Source organism: Amblyomma maculatum, chromosome 4, assembly GCF_055883805.1.
Source record: "Amblyomma maculatum isolate TAMU_Amacu chromosome 4, ASM5588380v1, whole genome shotgun sequence".
In the NCBI taxonomy this organism is placed as follows: Eukaryota; Metazoa; Arthropoda; class Arachnida; order Ixodida; family Ixodidae; genus Amblyomma; species Amblyomma maculatum.
In genome coordinates this window covers 157396215-157414840 of record NC_139347.1, presented here as the reverse complement: position 1 = coordinate 157414840, position 18626 = coordinate 157396215, and the positions used below count along the sequence as shown (strand labels likewise).

The 18626-nt window shown below is 49.3% G+C and overlaps 1 protein-coding gene across 2 annotated transcripts in view; it reads left to right on the top strand.

Moving 5' to 3' along the window:
- The window catches only part of exp (expansion), a 334236-nt gene that overhangs the window by 117593 nt on the left and 198017 nt on the right, over nt 1-18626 (top strand). The window contains exon 1 of one of the 2 annotated variants that reach the window (XM_084602707.1): nt 192-701. The exons of the other annotated variant lie outside the window; for it this stretch is intronic. The gene's annotated coding sequence lies outside the window, so the exon portion shown is untranslated. Of the gene's footprint in view, nt 1-191; nt 702-18626 lie in introns of those variants that run through there. 2 annotated transcript variants of the gene reach the window in all.

The window sequence follows — 18626 nt, the reverse complement described above, 5'->3', positions numbered from 1 at the left end:
GCCTACGGAGGACCGTCGCTTTCTCAGGTCTCTTTCTTCTTTCCCTCTTCTTCACGCACGGCGACCGCTTTCTCCGCCGCTGTGACGTCGCGTGTGACGTCGAGACGCCTCAACTAGTCACGTGGTCGCGAGAGCTACTTTGGCATGACCGACGAAAGGGGAAAGGCAGCAGCGGAGAGGAAAACAAAGCGAACAGGACGAAGAAACTGGGCGCCGCGTAGGTGATGGAGAAGGCGGCAGCGCGCCGAATCCAGTCGCTCGACGATAGTCGCTCCGGCCGACTGCTGCCGCTGCTCCTCCGCGTCCCGCTTTTCGGCCAGCGTTCGCCGCCCGGTGGGGAGAACGGTTTCGCCTAGCCGAAACGTCGTTGACGCCGAGCTTTCGCGCGCGCGTGCTCCAGATCAGCTTAGACCCCGTGGTGTTCCTCGGCCGAGTACTTCGAAAGTGCCATCAGTGGAGACGTGATCTCGTCCGAGCTTCGACAGAGAACCGCTCAGCCCTCGATCGTTAGTGGCGGCGGCGAATTGACGGTGATCTCTGGCTGCCGACATTTGTGCTGCATGTCGCTTCGGACCGCAGCGCTCCGTTCGGTGTGTGTGTTTGTGGACGGGTGTCTGGTTGGTGTGAACGGCCGGTGTAGCCCTTACGCGGATTCCTGACGGATTTTTAGGAGACCAAGCACATCGCGACCCAGCAGGCAGGTGAGTGGCATCGAATACATTGATGTCTTTCATGCTCACTCTGCATTCTAAGTTCGCCTTATAATTTCAGAGAAAGCATTCCCACAGCATTCTGTGGGTTGCCTGGTCCAATCTGTTCGACGCTGTCCTAAAATTTTGGTCGTGGTTATACAACTCGTGTTGTGCAAGTGCGCTGACAATTATTGTCAAGTTATTTTATAAATATTCCAAATTGGAGTCTGTAAGCACTGACAGTATGGTACGTTCAAAATAGCAGCTCAGCAAAAGTGTCCCTTTCGCCACTTAGTTCCAGATGGGTGATTGCTTTACTAGTCTTGAGCACAATATTCACAATTAGGCTACAGTGACCAACAATGGCACACACCTCAGAACAATGTTTCGAGCTTGATTGCTGGTAGCGTTGGTCGTTGCTAGTATTGCGAGGCAGTAATCGCAATAAAGCTCATGTGATTATATTTCAAAGCATTTTCAGGGGGAATAGAAAGTAACCACGTGAAGGCATAGAGGAAGTTCACGGCGCTTTCCACTACGGCGCAACTCACACTTCTCGAGTCACAGTGCTTTAGATTTCTCGTACACGTTGATGTATAGCCGGAGGATGCGACATCTTTCAGCTTCTACAGGTTGTAAATAAACATTTCCGCATACTGAAGGTTGTAAATAAACATTTCCGCATACTGAAGGTTGTAAATAAACATTTCCGCATACTGAATGCAGTCAAATATTAAAGAGCTCTAGGTCTCTATAAGCATGAAATATCGTTTAGCTAATGAGACTGAGGTGCTTCTCCGACGCATTAGAACAATACACATATCCAGCAGCGCTACCACGGAATCAACAAGCTCGGTTTTCGTTTTTGTGTTGAAAGCTGTTATTCCCCTGGTCTGGTATGGAAACTGCGATATTCTTGGTTTTACGCTTTTCAATTTTTCTGTATCCTGTGAAGAGAAGGCAGCTTAATAACACGAATCAAACTAATGCGTTCACCTGGTTATTTGCTAGCAAAATCAACAAGTGAAACCTTGCACAGCCGTTGAACCGAGCGCAGGTGAAGTCCTTATTATTGCGTAAGCTCAGAGTCGAATAGAGGGCAGAAAAGAGTTTCGCTAGCAATGCAAACAATCTTCGTAATACGGGGAAGTAATAAATGCGCAACACGCGCGCGCATTCTATTTCCGTCTCCTTCCAGAATGCGAGCAAGGCTACAGCCATTTCACTGACACACAAACAAACAAATAATAATAACACAGCAGCTACTGAAGTAGCATCGTCTAATCTGTTACATCAGCGCACTGATAAATCATTACGTTGCATTAACTAGAGTACATTCTCACTTTGAAAGCAGTGCAGGAAGCACAGATGTAAATACTAATTTCAACATCAGCGCTAATGCACAGCACGCGTTTCAGTAAAGCCTATGGTGATTGTGATGCGGTACAGCGCACAGGCTTTGTTTTGAGAAAATCCTTGACTTCACGACGGGGTTTTTTTTTTTTTCGTTTTGTCATCATCCGCAAAGGCAGGTCGCGACACTAGGAAAGTGTTGCGCCTTAACGTCGTCCAGCGTAGGCGTAACGAGTGGAACAGGTTTCACCTGCACGCAACGGTCGTGAATGCAGTCGGCGGTCGTTTTGCTGGACGCGGGTTTCAAAAGTGCAAGAAGGAATCGGGCGGTGCAGTGGTTTGCTGCCGACAAAATCCTAACCATTTGCAGCTGAGGAGGCACGGCATTGAGACTTTTCCGCGAACGCCGCCGAAGAATCATTTGTGTCTCCCGGGAACGTCTGGCGCCAGCGGAAACGCTCATATGTGCCCCGAGGTCCTATTCGGGCGATGATGTTTCCGCGACATTGCATATGCGTCGCGCTGAAGAGCCTGCACTCATCTAGCGGGAGCGCCATGTGTGAGCAAGGCTTTCGCCAGTGCGGCCAAATAGGGTAAACTGTTGCACCAAGAAATCCCTGTGCGCACGGCACTAACCAGAAAGAGAGGGGAGATGCGCAACGCTGCGTTCATTCCGCTGTCCTATGTGCCCTTTTTTTTTTCTTCTTCTTATTTCACTCCTTTTAACGCGAGAGCGTTAAACGTCCTGTTACGCAGAAAATCCGGCGTTGACGTCGTGAGGAAAGAATCACGGGCAAGGCATCGGCCCGTGATAGCGGGCAACTGACATGACCGAGCACAGAGTTTTCGATTGATTGTGCGACCATGGGACATCAGAAACCTGTGAGGAGCTGCCAGCTAGGTTTGCTCCTTTCAGGTGGGAAGGTGGAACAAGAGACAACTTGTATGTGCCCTTGGATTCAGACGCTACTCCTTGGGCGCCCAAGCACGTTCATGCGGCTTGCTTAAAGCGGGCCTTTATAGCGCCATGCCCTTACAGGAGAAGTTAAGTGTTCCCCGTAATTCGTTTTTTATTGCGCTTTTTTTTTTTTTTGCGATGGCTGCTTGTTGACTTGCCCGTCTTCCCGCGCTGCTGAAGCACAACTAGCGAGCGTAGTAGGCATTCTACTGACCAGCTACTTCAGGCACTCACCTTTATAACGGTAACAATGACGAAGGGGTGACGCGCCCTCTTCCACGTTGATTGCAGAATAGCAGCATATGATGAAAAAAAAAAAAAAAGCATAGGAAGAAAATATGTTACTACTGACAGTAAAAGCTGTAAATTATAAAGACAACCATGAGCCTGAAGACTACACCACGGAGGACCGTTCTTGCAATATATTTTGTCACTTCCTTATTCGTTTCTAATGCGCCCTCAAAGATGACACAGTCAGTGAAGTACTGTGGCTCTGTATACTTCGGCACGGTCGGCTACCAGGCCTTATAAGCATGTGAGGTCTTTGTGCTGTTCGGCGTCAGTCCCTTACACAGTCAACACGGTTCTCTCGCTGTCCGATAACGCGACTCCTGTCCTGGCTGTCAGCGCTTCGCGACTCTCGCTGTCAGAGACAGCGGAGGAAGGCAATTACCGATGTTACGGAACTGCTTTTCCCGCGTCTTCTGGGGCCCATTGTTGAGGCGGAGTGTTGTTAGCCTAATACGCTAATGGCTTCCAAAGGTCGTGTCCACGTAGGTTTCAGCCTACATGCGCGACAGGGTAATTGCGTTTGTTAGCTTTAGGCGACGCTTCCGTAATTTAAGCCGAACAATTCCCTAATGATCTCATTGTGTTTCCGCCTGCCCTGCACAGTTTGAGTAAGCATCTGTTTCCGCTAGCCAGGGCCACAGCAACATGTTGTTTTTCTAATCTTTTTCCACTGACAGCCCGAGCTTGAAGAACTCCGTTTGTTCATAGGCAGCGCTCAAATGCTCCCAACACACTGCTGTTGTGTGTTCGCCGTTTAGTGTCACCCATAATCAGTTAACTTCTCACCGCTGCATATGTTGGCTTGACATTGCATGCTAGCTATTAGCGAGCTTCTTTTATTCTTTTTCCTCACTTACGCCCCTTTTTATTTCTTGTTGTTCAAATGTGAGGCTTCCTTTTTTTTTTTTTTTTTTTTTTTTTTTTTTTTTTTTTTTAGGGCCGGCCCCCTTGCAGCAAGTGGCTACGCTTCGTTTATACCTCTCACATCAGTAATGTCTAGTAATTTGTCGCTGTTAACACTGAAAGTGAATGAACGAACTATACAAGCATCTTAGTCGGGGCTCAACTGTTATACGATAACCAGCCGAAAGAAACAATCGGTGCATGGAACCGATTTAAGCACGTTGTTGGGAAAAATACAGACCTGCTTCAGACGCAATAAATTTCTAGCGGATAGTACGCTCTAGAGTTCATGGGGTCTTCGTCAGTCCGATTATGATAGCTTATTTCGCGCAAGAATTTCAGTAGCATGCATAGCTCACGCAAGTATCATATCCTCAGCAGTACCTTCATTAAACAGGTTACGCGAGCATCTGTAACGTGCTGAAACCGTTTTCTTTTTTTTTTTTTTAGTCAGTAACACCACCTTCTATTTCTTCGTTCTTTATATTTTTTTTTTAAATTGCACACTTAAATTGCAAATTTCTTTAAATTTTAAATTGTGCAGTAAGCAACCGTTCTTCCGCTTCAACTGTGGTGAGGGACCTCGATAATCTTTCTTTTGCAGCTTTTACTTTTGCACACGGTTTCCTGTTTAGAAGCAACATATGCTGCACAGAGGGACTAGCCAACATTATCACTGACGCATACGATGCCCTCTATAAAACAACCAACGACATGCTTTATCCTCGCCCATACACGCATAAACTGGAGTCATTTGCAAAAGCACGCAGATGGGGCTCATAGAGGCCACTGGAACACTGTGTAAGCGCAAGCATGCATGTTACGATCCCAACGCAAACATCGTACCGTGCGAGGAAGCGAAAGGCGTCTCTGGCAGGGTTGGTTTGCACCGGTTTTTACGACCTGCGGAGAAGGTTGTATTCACGAGCGCATGATAAGAGAAATATTAAGCCGAAGAAAGCGTACCATATGGAAGCATGGTTAACCATTGAGCGCGCGTGAATTGCGTGCGCTGCGCCTGGCCTATATTGCATATCCCCAAGCACGCTCGCGTCGCCGCGATAATGAGAAGGCGAACAAACTGCGGTGAAGAAATTACAGGTTGTTTCGGCGGCGCTTTAATTTCCGCCGCTTTGTTGTTTTCTAGCGGAATGGACGTAATTTGCGATAAATGTCAGTGCCGGACACAACTGCTCAAGGAAATTACCGCTTTTCGTGCGGAAGGTGCCGCCTCGCGATAACCGCGTATTCAGGTAATACGTGTTTCGTCGGCATGTAATTCATCCGTCACTTAGAAGAAGCAGGGCAAACAGTCAAAAGCTGGTACGATAGTCTTTTTTTTTTATTTCGAGAAGGAAGGTGGGGGGAGGGGGGGAGGAGAGAGGGGACAACGGTTTCTTACCCTGTAGGGATCAGACACCGAACTCATCGAATTATTGCTAATAACATATAGCGAATGTTGATCTAACTTGTCTTCTAGACGTAGTAGCAAGTCATCCAGAATCTTTTCTGAACTTTCGGCATTTGCAGCATATAAAACAGTTTATTCATCGGCAGCGTATGCAGTAAATGACATGGTTTGATATACTTCAATATCAGGGCTTCAGCTATACATTTATAATCCCCCGCAAAAACAAGCACACAATTAGGAGCCGCCACGCCATGGTGGTGCAGTAGTTAGGTCGCTTGACTTCTGTGCCCAAGATGCGGGATCGAATTCAGGTCTCGGCGGCCGCTTTTCGGTCGAGGCGAAAAGCAAGGCGCCTGTGTGCTGTGCGATGTCAGTGCACGTTAAAGAAACCCAGGTGGTCGAAATTTCCGGAGTTCTCAACTATGGCGTCTCTCGTGCCTACTGAGTCCCTTTGGGACGTTAAACCCCACAAGCCAAACCGAGCCCTAATGAGTAGCCCTTGCTTCAGAAGCAGTTAAAATCTGTAAAAAACTACTTAACGTTAGATCAAGGTGAAAGGGCCATGTTTCATTCTTACGGCGAAAACAGCACCAAAAAAAAAAAAAGGGCAGTTTAACCAGAACTTAACGCCATACGCTTGCACACACGCTGCATAATTATTTTAGCCAAATTAGAGTCCCTAGAAGTATTTGCTAGTCTGCCGTCCGAGCGGGGTTCCCTATGGAACCGGTTGGCCGCTTCCCGGATGAAAGCGCAGGGGGCGCTGTACGCATTCGGAGCGTGGTCGCGTTGTGTACGTGGTGCTGTGGCGGTTGTGCCGTACTGCGAATCTGCGCCGCGCTGATCCGTTGGTGCCGTGACAAGGCTCGTGCACCACATGCACTTTTTTTCGCTCGCGAGCCGGAATGCGCGCAAATTAGCTAGCATGTGTGCAAGTGTGCCTTTTTTATGGATATGTGATCGCGTCATGTCCAGAAACCTTCAAGGACAGAGTTTGAAAGAAGTGTTAGTGCCCTTCCTCTCAACTAACAGCTGGCTGTTAAAATATGTTTTAGAGGTTGCAAAACGGAAGTCAACAAAAGTGATGGAATATTGTGATGAGTGGCTACTAGGCTTCCTAAGTACCAAAGAATGCCTATCAGCAGTTTGCCTGAAGCGCGGTGCGATTTGAAGGGCTCGGGTTCCCATCCTGCGTGCTTTAATTGTGCATGCATCCGAAAGTTTCTAGTTCTACATACGTGTTATAACTTAGCTAAACGTCCGAAGAAGTTAAGATGAAACTATAGCGTGAATGAAAACGCCGGCGACAGCACTCTGTTGCTCGCACACATGGTCCTTGGAGCCTAGAATGTGCGTCTAGTGTAGTTCTCCATGCAAGCGCAATTGTTTGCACAAAATCCTCAGAAGTCTTCATTACAATACGGCACGGCGGTAGCTTCAGCAGGATAATAGGGTATAAAAAGCAGCTTCGTTTCTACATCGGCTCAGGGGCATGCGCGCAAAACTTCGCTCACGAAAAAAAAAAGTCGCATCCATGGTTATGCCAACAACTCGGCTGCGAATTCAATATTACGACTAAACTGAAATCAAAGACTAAAGAGCGGCATCGCATGTACAAGGCACCTGACAATGAGCATGCAGCGAATGCATTTCGAAGCGCACGGGCGCGCGCGTCGTCTGCTCCGTCAGCAGTGGCGCACTCCGGTTCACCGCAGCGCCATCGCGGCGATCATTCAGCGGCAGCCCCCGCCGCGGCCGGCGGACGACAGACTAGCAATATTTCTAGGGACCCTAGCCAAATGCAATATAATTCCGTCGCAATAGGAGAAATGTTATTTTCCCGTCAGTATTTATCCCACTCATCACTTCTCGGCCGTTCGCGTGACCTGCTTTGAAAGACCAGTTCAGTGACGCAAAGGTTGCGCCAAATCACATTTGAGCGCATTGCCCTGGTTAAACTATGCACCCGTCACCTCCGCGAAACAGCTTACATCACTCGAAGCGACTCTTGTCAGGTTTACGGCACTCTCGCGTAACGCGAAAGTTCCACAAAGAGGTCGTTCGCCGCCCCAAAAGCGCGTTCGTAACGTGCACTCATAGAGTATAGTTACGTCTCGCAAACAGCGTCGCACTCACATCTCCTCAGTAGCTCACCCTTCTCGTTTCGGAATTCCAGCATTTACCGAGTGAATGCGCAGCATGTATTTGCCACCGCTTGGGAGGCTTCAAGAGGCGAAAGGAGCGCAAGAAAAAAGAATAAGGTATAAGTGAGACGCGGAAAGAAAATCGCCGCCACAGGTCGCCGCCCTGAACGGCGAGGCAGAATTAGCGTTTCACTTTCCTCCCGATTCGAGAAAACGTCGCCACCACCCCCCGCGCCGTGAAACGTGGAAAAGTGCGCCCACCGTTCATCGGCCTTCCAGCGTCCTGTTTCTCTGGCGGGCATCCCTCGGCGACCGAGCGGGCCAAGTAAAAGCGGCCGAAAAAATTATGAATCATTTGGGCAGCGCGCGCCGCCCGCCTGACCCCGAAAGGCATAGCGCCGAAGACTTCCCGTGTCTGCCGCTGTGCGCCGACTGCATGGCTGCTTGCATTGCCCGGTATCGCACGCCCATGTTGCAGCGCTTTTTCTTTTTCTCTCCTACCTTTCCTTTTTCTTTCCTGTAGCTTTCGCTCGTACTTCTATTTCGAAGCTTTCCGATGCCACTCAGAGTTTCGCGACTGCTGTTAAAGCGACGTTTCATGCGCGTCGCGCGGTTGAAATTTCCACGCTTTCGAGGTGTTCTTTTTTCCTTGTTCTTTAATATTGGGGCGATGCCGTTTTAGAATAAGCCGTCCAAAGCTACTGCAATATTTTTCTTTATTTAGTGGAGGTGCCGTCAACATGACGTCCAGAAAGAGTGGCCCGTCAATCCATCCCTGCTATCAGGCGTCGCGTACTCTTGGAACTCGAAATTATCGCAATTTTTACGTAACGTCTCATAAATAACTCATTGTTGCTGTCGTCATCACTAAATGCTAGATATTGAAATCTACTGACCTCAGGTTGATATATTTCCATTATATAGCTAGTCGTTAGAATACGATTTGCTTTGTTTCTGTATGAATACAAGGAAAACCAGCGTTGGAAGAAATCTTCGGTCAGGTGATTATTATAGCCTGTCCGTGCAATTGTTCAAACTTGTTCTGCGTACAGAAAATGGGCCAAAATACCTTATCCCCATCAACGCGAATGTAAGGCATGCGAAACAAATTCCGAGGACAGTTACCACGTGTCAACCGAGTGCAGCGATTTTTCCACCCTGTCGTTGGAAAAAAAAAAAGGGAACGAAAACGCACCTGCACTTATCCTTTCGTTCAAGAAACAGAGACGGCAACGGGTTTGATTCCCGCCGGCTCCCCCTCTACTTGCGAAGTATGCCCACTTGGCGACAGTAGCTCCCCGTTCAACGCCCTCAACCAGAAACACGGCGACGCATGGGGCCGGTCGGCAACAGGAGACGATGCCTAGAACCGGCACGCGCCTGGAGAGGGGAGCCATCCCACGCTGATTGGCCGGTCTATTACGGCGGATTAGTGGACGTTCCTCCGGCTTTTGTCACCGTCGCTGAGGGGCGCTTCAGTCGGCGGGTTAAAACGCTCTCCGACCCGTCAAAGCCGGGATGTAGACGCGGTAGACGCCCGTGACTGACTGATGCATTCCATCGGCGCCATCCTCCTCCTGCGTGGCCGCTGAAAACGAGCAAGCTCGTAGCTAACCATCTCCGCGCCACGCGAACCATACATACCTGCCTGCCGGTAGTTTTCGAAACGTTTTTCGGAAGCCGTGGTGGGGCATGGTTTGCTGACCGGGGAGGGAGACGTCTCATTTGTCCTATCAAGACCGCGAGGTCAATGAACGGACTTGGCGCCCACTCAGGAATCTACAGACCTGCAAGAAGACTTGAAACGAGAGACGCTTAGACGGCGCGCAGAGAGCGAGGAATGTCCTTTGCCGACTTCAACGGCTAGTGCCTTGTGGCAGTCCCACGGACGTGTCCTTGGCATATTTGCTCGTCTTGCGAGGGGTCTTCTTTCCCTGTGGTCAGTGCGCGACAGCGGAGGACACGGCGGCAGAGGCCTAACTGTGCAGAAAGAGGAGTAGGGTGCCGTTGTTCGCGAGGAAAGGAGGAGGCAGCGAACGGAGCTTCAAAGGGCTGGTAAGCGCCCACGTACGCTTGGTGCTGCCGCCCACGTGGTCTAATGTACGGATGATCAAGGGTGCTCTGGCGGCCAGGTGCATCGCCGTAGGAGGAAGTCCCGGGCGGAAGCGGCTACATACTCGCGAAGGTCGGCGCTCTTTTCGAATACCACAAAGAAGCACCGCGAGATGCACAAACAAACGCCCGGATAGAGCTGCCGCCAATGGCAGTGGCTTGGGAGAATTGGATACCTTATTCGGCCCTTTAATGAATCGTCAGTACTCGATCGTTTCTGAAGTATCATTTGTTGTCGTCCCAGAAGATATGATGGTACAGAAGGGGGTATTATGTCCTGTGCGTAAACCGGTAGGCACATGCCATGGTGTCTTCAAAGAATTTGTCTACGCTGTGGGCTATCGAGGCTAGCCAATGTCGACCGGACGGTGAGGGGACTTGCCCTTCACCCAGGAGATTATTTGCCTCTTCTATTGGTAAAGGCTTTGGAGGCATTGGGTGCCATCAAAGTGAGCTGGCAAGGTCCCACGTGGTGTATTTGTCCAAAAAAAAAGCTAAGTCGGACTTGTCGGTCGATGTTGAAAGAACCGAACGACAAAAACAGCGCTGAAAGGCGGGAAAGCGCATGTGTTTGACCGTTCTTTCCATACCGTTTTTCAGCGCTGTTTTCTTCATTCCCTTCCGTACTGCTTATCCGTGTGTTTTTTTTGCTTTGTTTTTTCTCAGTATGTTTTATGCGAGAAAAAAATAGCGTGCTCAAAACTGATTCCTTCTTAGTTTAAATACACGAAAAGGGAAGGGAGTTCAAGAGCACCCCTCAAAGTTCCGTTATTTTCCTGTAAACTAAATTGCCAGAGGAAGGCATTGGTATACATGAACCGCCTGCGTCGATTTTGCTGCATTACATCACCGCGCGGCGTGCGGATATCAACGATGCCTCACTTGGCTGGAGCCCTCCTTCTCAGATCGCAAAACCAGTCGATGCAAATGCAGCCTCGAAAGCCTGCGCGCCCTGACTTCCTCAAACCAAGCATGCCACTTCCGGTTTACAGTGTGTCTGTCCGCATTGGTACCAAACGAAGCAACTAGTCTTTGTACAAACTGCGCACTGACAGAAGGCGTCATTTTGTTATACTATGTAATGCGCTATCGGAGAATAGCATTTCGGATTCATGCAACGGCGTTCTTCATCTTACTTCACAGCACAGAATTACTCTCTGGTTCGCACCTCTGGCAGTGTGGAAGCGTATACTGGCGCGTCCACCAATTCTTTGTAGCCTGCGTGGTTCTTTCTCACACGGAAGACCATTGTGCCGAAAACAGCGAACGTGCCGGGTACAGTTGACGTTCTCGTCCCTCACTCGGCGCCCGTGTTTGCACAATCGCCTAACGCGCTTGCTTCGATTCGTCCCATCTTTGGCGCGGGCCACTTCGTATCAACCGCCGTGCTCTCTCGAGTTGTAGGGAGCACGCGCTGCCGGTCCCTATAGAGGAGCAGGCCATAGAACTCGTACGTAGTAAGTCTGGGCCAGTTCGGCCTTTTCGAAAATGGCTTCCCTGGTCGCCTCGCGGCCAGGCGAGTGGTCCTCGAAATGCGACCTAGAAAGGCGAGCTCGCTGTAGGTTTTTCCGCGGCCCGGGAGCGCCCATTCAGGCAGACAGAACCAAGGAATCGTCTTTGACTGCCGGCTATTAAGGCGCCCCCTTTGACGCTGCCCAACATTATGATGGAATCTGGTCTGTGTGGATGGAACGAAGGAGAGGGAGACCCACCTGCAAATATTTGCCCGTTCGATTGCATTTCTGGGTTTCCAGGAACCCCGGCCAAGACTGCGGCACAGAAATGCCCCGATGGCCTGAATAATAATAATAATAATAATAATAATAATAATAATAATAATAATAATAATAATAATAATAATAATAATAATAATAATAATAATAATAATAATAATAATAAATAGTTTATTTTCCATCAAATAGGTGGAGGAGGCTAATAGGCTGTTTTTTTCTTCAATTGCAACTATTTTTAGTGGCACGCTACATTTGATGATGCTTACGCAATATTTCTTACATTAACATAATCCGAACCACTTTGCGAATAGTTGAGAATAATTATCCTCAAAAGCAGCACTTATGCGGCGCAAAGCTCCCGTAGAACTACACTATAGTAGAACATATGAACGTAGCCGGGAAACTGGCGATGGTGACGTCACCTACTCAAAGTATCTACCCCTGCCCTGTAAGCACTCCTGAACTTAAGTACGGATTGTAAACTGCATACAAAAAGGCTACATCAGATTTGCGCACGTTTCGGCCATAAAGTAAATACCCCTCCTTCACCCGCATCAATATACTGCGCCTCTTTATTCAGCTGCCAAGGGCCGCTTTTCTGCACAGACAGTTACCAAAGCGGGGCCGCCTTGTAAAACACGAGCCGGTTTCGGTTTCCATTCTAACGCATGGCCTGCGCTCAGCTCAGGGCGGCTAAATTCGCGCCTCGTACGTCGCTACACGCGCCGAGGCGGCAAAAAGCTGCGGGCGGCGAGAACCGGCCGGACGGGATACCGTCAGCTGGGAGCGCTGCACCACGTGCTTTCTTCTTCCCCTCGTCCGGCTCGCGCGCTGCTGACACCGTTATTTCGGTGCCCCCCACCCGCCTAGGCTGATGCAGACCCCGTTCCCCGGCCGGCATCTCGTCCGGCCGCTATCGATCACCCCGCGTGCAACACGGATCGGCCAATGTGCGCGACCCGTGTACGAACCGCTTCGTAGCGTACAGGCCAAGAGGTTGTGGGCAGGTTGCAACTAGGCTTGAGCGATAGTAGTACGCCCGTGTCATGGAATGGAGGCGACGCAAGGCATAAGTGCTTGCGAAACGGCCGTGTAACCAGTCAGTGTCAGCTATCGTTCACGGTGGTCCTTCGTCGTTTCAGTTACATTTGGCATGTTGATCGGGACGTCATTACTTCACGCTGGAGTCTGTTACGAGTTACTGCGGTGATGACGAAGGCCAGAATATGCAGAAACTAGAAAATTAGCCACCAGACGCTAATTTTCTTTGCACGTGATGGGCGTCACGGTAATGTACACATGCTCAAAATCTGGACTTGCGTCGAAACTTTGCAGTATTTTGGACCCATGTGCCTAGAATTTCCTAAAAGCAAACACAAACAAACACAGCTCCATGTTCAAGAACGTTTCCTGCACGTGTTTTTTTTTTTTTTTTTTTTAATATTCTGAGGGTTTTGAACTCGTCGCGCTACATTGCCAAGCAGCAAGTTGGGGAAAACGGTAGACTAGTTATAAACATTTCCACTCAGCCTTAATGGTATTCAACCACGTAGGAAAAGCAGCGAATCTTTATTTTCTGACTAATTTTGCTCCGCTCCGCATCGCAGCCGGTCACTCAACAAGCAACAACTAAACATGGCACAAGAGCTTAAATCGCAGTAGTGGAGAAGTCAGAAGGGCAAATATTGCTTTCCCAGTGACTCTCATTAATGACTAAAACGTTTTAAGGAGGCCTTATTAACTTTTTTTTTTTTTTTTTTGCATTCCGGCAATAGTGTCATCGGCGAACATAGTTACAAAAGGGAAGAAATGAAACACGACTGTTCTGTTGTCCCAGAACCGTATTTGTTTCTCTCTGAAACACAAGAAACAGGCCTTCGTCGATATAAACAGGACACACGAACATCGCTCCAGGCATGAGTCCGTTTGCAAAGAGTCCTCCTGCAATGAGTCACGCAGCAGGTATAGACGTGTGTTAAGTATAGCTCGTCTGGTGTGCGATTCAAGGTCGCAATGGCGCCATTGTCCGCTGCTTCACTTCCTTATTCGAGGCACCGGTAACGACTAATTGGGTTCCGCGGGCCATCGCCACCACGGCTAATTCATTGGTCACGAATTTCCTTCTGCTGCCATTGCCGTTTAGGGGCCGTGATGTAAGGCGCTAAACACTCGAAGTAGCCGTTCTTTATAGAGTTCGAACATCCGAAGAGAAGCGTGCAACAGCTTACTCGCGTTGTCAGCAGATTCACGTTAAGTAATGTAATCACCACTGATGGCTTTCAACTGGGAGTATAGCGGCGAGCGTGGGAAAGGGTAGGTGCAGTTTCTTTGCTCCATGCATTTAGTAATTTGTGTTTTCTTCGATGGGCAAACTACATTTAATATAAAGCCGACGATTGCCATTATTTCCTAAATATATTCGCCCTTGCGTCACAGGGGAGATAGAAGCGTAAAAAATCACAAAAAGCTGTAAATGAGAACTGTAGGCTTATGAGTATTTGCCGAGTATTTTTTTCGGTAGTTTCTACATTTGGGTTTACGCCCGTAGCAACGGGGCACAAGTAACAGAGTAGATATAGGCAAGGCGCTACTATCAACTCAGGTTTTTATTGATAGACCAGTTGCTCTCAGCAGCAAAAGGAAAGAAAAGCATACAGAAAGATATCAATGCAACATGTATGCCATCATCCCACGAGGAGACCTTTATCAATCAAGACCTATTGCAGAGCAAGAAATTTGAATTCTTTTTTGAGAGCAAAATCGAAGGATGGCTGAGAAATGCACTAACTAGCCTGCAATAATATCCTTGCATGTTTTTTGACGTGGTTTTCTTTGTGCGGTGTACACGCCATTTTTATTTCGACTTGATTCAATGCTGGCATAAGAAGGCGGAGTGACGAAGCCTGCCTAGTTCATCGACCTTTTAGTAAATGGGCATGCGTAAGCCCAAATTAACTGCTCTAATAAAACCATACAATGCATATATGCTAGCGCACCAGCGAGAACACTGTTTTTTATTTTTTTATTTTTTTTCTGGAGAGCAACTTGACAAAAGATGCTGGGTTTACGACGATCAGTGACCCTTCCAGAAGACCTTTGCTACTGACGCATCATGGCTGCCCATCGCATGTGTCGTATACCTGACCATTCGCATTGTTTCGAAAACGATCACGGTGCGCTTTATACAAGGTTGCCGGACATCCCCTGTAATGCACTCGCTGCAGCGCAGTTCGTCCGGTTTGCCGAGCGGCGACCGCCCCGGCGTGCATTAAGAATAAGTTATTCGAGCGATGATACCAGCGGTGAGTGTTGGGACACACGTCAGAGCACGAGTTCAGCTACAGCCGAGTCCGCTTCGCGATACATAAAAAGGAGAAGGCAAAGCGCTCACGCGCCGAGTTGTTGGTTCAACCCTTCGGCCTCGTCGCTGCTGCGACCGCGCAACGTGAGCGCCAGGGTCGCGCGTGCAGATTCCAGCCAAGGAGAGTTCCGCGTTTCCTCGTCTCATCGATGGCGACGACGTGCTACGCCGTCCAAGGTGAAACGTCCGCTCGTTAGAGGCGTGATAAATGGCGCCGTTGTGGTTGTCCAACCCGTAAGCGGAGAAGAGCATTCAGCCTTGTCAACCTTGTCAGCGGCCAACCTGCGGCCAGAGACACGGGCCGGCGCCGCAGAGCGCCTCTCGTTTCCCGGTTTTTATGGCGCGCGAATCGGGGCGTTCCTCTACTCACGGGCAAATGCTGACAAACGTTCAGCGGCGCGCAAACTCAGCCCGCGGTACTTCTGGGGTCTCTGCAGGATAGAGACGATCACGCCTTATACTTAACAGGCGACTTGACATCCTCGCGTTAGGAAACAGGAACAAAAAAATTCAACGAGGGCTCCTCAGAAAGAGAGCGAGTACATATTTACACTTTATTTGTGCTCGTTGAGACGGAGAGCCATTCAAGTTACGCCACGGGTGCCATTTTATGGTGCAAAACACAGCTTCAGCAATGTAAGCCGCAGCAGATAACGATAAGCCGATTAGATGTGCATGCAGCATTTCGTGGTGCTACATGCACCACAAATTGGCTGCCACTGTGATGCAGATGAGTGCTTCCTATTGTACACATATAGTTTATATGCTGCCAATTTAGGCTTTTAGCACTTCCAAATAGCAGAAAGGCCCTTCAGCATGTATTTTCACTACCTGTAACGTTGCTTTCGTTTCATTTTATCGTTTGGTATTTACTCAATATTTGTTCAATACAACTTTGACTGAACGAGAGGCCTTTCATATTAACGCACTATACTTCGTTTCATACATCAGGTGTAACGCAGCTAGAGCTACGCAAGTAGTCCGCAAGAAAATAAAGATAGCGTATCACTACGCGCTCGTTTCGTGGCCGAGTGATTTCTGCGGAAATGGGCTCTATTCCGAGCATGCACGTTTGCATTAACTGGCTCCGTGTGTGTGGACATCTTCGCAGTGCGGATCTTATAGAAAAAATCCGCTCCGAAGAGGCAGTCGAGGGCACTGCTGGCAGGGCTGCGGGGCAGCGAAGACGCGACACGAACGAAAACGACGAACAAAACATACAAATTCACCGAATCCGATCGTTTCTCCCTAAAAGAGGTGCTTTTTATGGAATTGATTTCAAATGTAAGATGCATTAAGCTTCAGACAAAGCAACTATTATTTCCTCTCGTAAAGAGCAGGCACTATTTTTCGTCGCGGATGCGGGGAGCGCAAATAAGAGCTCTAGCTTTGGCAGTGTTGCCCTTGATGTATGAAACGCAGTATATAGGTTGGGCTTAGCGAGCACGTTTCGGCGAGCAGCAAGCTGCCACAAGGCTGCATAATCAATTGGCTCATTCCCCGATTCGCCGGATCCGATGAAAGGACATTGCTTATAGTTTGATAGCTAATATATGCGCTAGGGTTCCGATATAGATTACGCGAGTGTAGGACACACCGGCTGTCCAGTCCTCCTTGGAAACAACTTTCGTGCAAGACGGCACAAACCAGTTACACTGGAAAATCTGCGTCGGGTGAATGCAGCTCAAATGCACTGCATGGAAACACGGATCAGCAGCCACCATTTCTCAGCACTGCATCAGCACAGCTACTCGGTAACTGCGCATAGATAAGAAAAAGCCAATGAAAATGGAACGCGAATTTTCCTTGGCCCAAGAATATTACGCGCCCGCGCTCGTTATTACGCGTAACTCTTAGCATTGCGTTTCGGGTAATTGCAAAGAAGGAGAACTACGGGAGAAAATGAAAACCATGTAACCCGCGAGCCCATTTGGCCGTGCATACATTAGCGAGCCTCTCACGTTTTACGAGCGAACCGGCACGGTTTGCTGGCGCGCCATCCTCAGTGTTGCCCCGCGGGCAGCGGAAACTCGTTCGCAGACGCCATCGAATTGCGCTTCGGTTTAAACCCGTTACCAATTTCTCCGCGACTTTTCTTTAACAGTGTCCGAGCAGCCACCATTCCGTTAGTGGTGGAACGAGATCCTCGCAGTAATTACGCACGCTTGCACGCGCTGATGGACTGAAGTCGCGTTCTCATCAGCTGCTAGAACTGATCATGTTTTTTTTTTTTTTGCGATGCTGTTTTTTATACTGTTAGAACAAACTAGACGTAGGAGTTGCGGGGTAAAGGACATACCGTGATGACACGCTTTTTTTTCTTCCCCCTAAATGATGGGTCTTTTAGCGATTAGGGACAGCCGGTGTCACGTTGATACTCGAGGAAGTTTAGGAACCCTCAAAGGGGACCTTGTAAATGTTCATATTTTCTACTCTAGTTTATACCAATAAAAACCAGAAGAGGTGGCGAAAAAATATATAACGTGAACTAGCGAACTACGCCTTAAGAGAAGGTCGGAGCTGGAACCGGTGGTGCCTCCTTGAGAGGTATTTGCTTTTCTTTTTCACAGCCACAGTACGACTCGGCAAAGCAGGGGTCACGCTCGTGCCTTCCAACTGCATAACCACAGAAAGTTGTCCAACATCTGCAGGGGCATCAGTGATCCAGCTTCGCAGCCAGACAGACCCCTTCCGGCCCATGCGCGTGCAGAGATGCACGATTTGGAACGCGCGCCCCGGCGGGCGATCCCATGGCCGGATGAATGTAGCGGCCGAACGGTAGGCACGGTAGGGGTCGCGCGAGGGCTCGGGGTCGCGCCAGGTCGGCCGGGCCGAGACACGGCGGCGGGAGCGAAAGTGCACCGCTCACGCAACCACGCGCGGCGATATAATTCGGAAAACAATGAGTGAAACGGGGCCGCTCTCTCTCCACTGAAACAAAGGGCAAGAGGAGGCTGCGCGAGCGCAAACAAACAAGGAACAGACGCCGGCCGAAGAAGAACGTGCAGGGCGAAAGTGGTGCAGCCACTGCTCACCATCCCGCACCTGGAACTTTACCGGAGTGCAGCAACCCTTTCTTTCGCGCTTCACTTGGCTTTCCCTTGCCCAGCATTCCCCCTCATTGGTCGTCTGTACCGGATCTGCAAACTGGTAGTGACGTGAAGTCACGTATGCCTGCCCTCCTTTGTTCCAGCCCGGTCCCCTGTGCGTTTCTATTTGCCGCGTTCCCATTGCTTCCTCCGGTCAAAGAATGGGCTGTGCATCTTTCGAGGGAGATGCTCGTTTTATTCGCTTCACTTCCAGCCCCATCAGGGTTTGCAAGCAACTCTTTTTGCACTGTTCCGTCATGATTCGCCGGTACCGCCTTCTCGGATACTGCTGCAGTCATACTTGTGGGCCGGGCCTGAGTCCGAAAATCAGAAATAAACAAGCACAAAATAGTAAGAAGAGAGAGGTTAAGCGAACACGAAAGAACACACTAGAACCAAGTACGAAAGGCAGCCTCGGACAAGTGGTTGAATAACGTCATCTCAGGTACGTGAACGCACGCCGCGCAACAGCAACGCTGTAGCACACTCGTGGTGCAAGTCTGATCGTTCGTCGACGTAGCGAGCACCTCCGCAGGCAGGGGGCAGTGGTCGCGGTTCGCTCCCTCGCTGGTGTTCAAG